The sequence below is a fragment of the Wasmannia auropunctata genome, unplaced genomic scaffold (assembly GCF_000956235.1).
Source record: "Wasmannia auropunctata unplaced genomic scaffold, wasmannia.A_1.0 LD336088.1, whole genome shotgun sequence".
NCBI lineage: Eukaryota > Metazoa > Arthropoda > Insecta > Hymenoptera > Formicidae > Wasmannia > Wasmannia auropunctata.
The window spans coordinates 260559-262959 of record NW_012026802.1 but is presented as its reverse complement, the minus strand read 5'-3'; positions in this window follow the sequence as shown (position 1 = coordinate 262959).

Sequence of the window (2401 nt, the reverse complement as noted above, 5' to 3'; positions counted from 1 at the left end):
TCAGTCGAATATCTCGAAAAATAAGCACATTAGGAAAAAATGTTTCAGACAAAAGTTGTAGGGTTTCGAGGGGGACATAAGATGATAACATTGGTTTGACCCTGAGTGGCGTCGTCAAGGTCAGGACAAGGTCACTTTGAATTTTTTAAATGGAACCCCCCAATTTTTCATTACATGTTCTTATAGCACGCCTCGAGAACTTTTCAAAACACATAAATAAAATATTTTTTTATGAAATAAATCTTGAGTTATGAAGCTTGAAAGTTAGAGTACTGTTGGCATTAGCATTATCCAAGGTGTCCAAACACTAGCTAAAACCTTTTAAATGTTGTTCAGGATCATGACATTGATAAAGGCCAACGACCTTGGCCATCTTTAGCTAGTGTTTGCTTAGTGTTAGTGTTGTATACCGATAGAAAAAAAAGGATTCCACAAGTGTAGGCCAGTGCGCCGCCATTTTGGACATAAGAAAAATAAAAAAATTTTTTTTTGTTTCTTATATATGTACAATAATGTCCTCTAAACAGGTTTTAAATAAAGTTTTATTCATTTACCCACAAAAAAATCCCAAACTTAAGGTACCGTTTTAAAACCTCTCAGGGGTGGCCTGACTCCTTAAGCTTTTCTTATACATATTCATCTGGGTTTGCTTTCACAATCGGCTTGAATGTTTTCGTCATTTCCGATTTGTGATGAATCTTGTCCTGTATATAGTTACGGCGAGCGAAAAAGAGAAAAATAAACGCGGGTATTCGAAACGAGTCGCACGTTTCCGCGCTCGAAAAATCGCGTAAAATTATATTGCGCGAGTTGGATTTATGGCACGAAATTTCTGGACATCACGTGGCGCAATCTGGCAATAACAATATGTTTCGTGCATGCAAGATAACGCGTCAACACAGCGGGTGCAAGCGGAAATTACTGACTACGTAATCCTTCTCAAAATTTCAAATTAATTTAAATCGAGAATTTCACGAATGACGCAGCGCTTCGGGCTACTTAATAATCATCTAATAATAAATACCCGCAGTAATATAATAAATACATAATCGACAGACAATAAAACTTGCAAAGAGCGAGTAGAAATAAAAATTTATATTTTGTTAATAGTATCTTACAACATATTGTCATTTTTCAATAAAATGAATGACAATTGTAAGATCAAAATGGATCAATAAATAAAATAATAATTACTTGTTCCATCAAAAATAATTGCCTAGTAATAAAATTAATAATCACTGATTGATCGCATTTGAGCAGTCAAATAAATTTAATGTATTTATTAAATAAAATTCTATAGGAAATATAACGGATTTAATTTTTATTTTTTCTTACAATAGTAATACAATTAATATTACTGTCGTTCTTTTTCTGAGTGCGACCCTAATTCCTCCATCGATAGATCATCAATAGATCGTCGATGAATTACGGAAGAAAATGTCTGCCTATCACTGCATGACGGGGACGCTGGAAAAGCGGTCACTCGCCCACGAGCAACGAGCCAAGATTAGATACTACCATCGGACGAGAAGGTGGACGACCATTGAGAGTTATGGTAATGGAATGGAGGTGGATGACCCAATTTCGAAAGGACAAAAGGATCTATCCTCGCCCAGGACAATGTGCCTCACAGTAACAACGCCGTTCAAAAAGATGCGAGTCCTTGAGGACTATCGACCCGCTGATTTTCAGTCTTCGCGCAAATAGAAATTAGATACGCTACAGTTACAATTAGCATTTTGGCATTAAAAACAAATTTCTCTCTTTTTACAGGGGTTAGATAAACTATGAGAAACATGAAACATAATTTTATATAATTCAGGGTTGTCACAAAAAATGAATTTTGAAATTTCTCAACTGACTTTTTCATGATACTCCAAACGATAGCGGAAAATTTTCCACGATCAGTATCAAATACATAATTCTAAATTTTAATGTTTAAAAGATATATTATATATTACAAGAGAATTATATCTTAAGCGGCGTCTACAATAAGACTTAAGACTTACGATTTATAAGAAAATTGACCAATTATAGTCGATTATTCATCTTATGTGAGAAAAATAATTGATTATGATTGGTCAATTTTCTTAAATCTTAAGTTTTAAGTCTCATTGTAGACGCCGCTTTATATTATTAAAAGCATACCCGCGGGAAAAAAAAGTTCTGCATACAATTATTTATAATTATATGCAAAATATGTCCATATATGTTTCTTTCCTTTGTAAAATTATTCTTTAATACAAAATTGATAATAATAAGGAGGAAACATAAAAAATAAATTTTTTTCATTTCTTCAAACTTGATTTTTTGTAAAAAAAACAATGTAAAAATTCTTTTAATTATTTTTTATGTTTCCTTCTTATTGCTGTCTCTTATACACATCTCTGAGCGGGCTGGC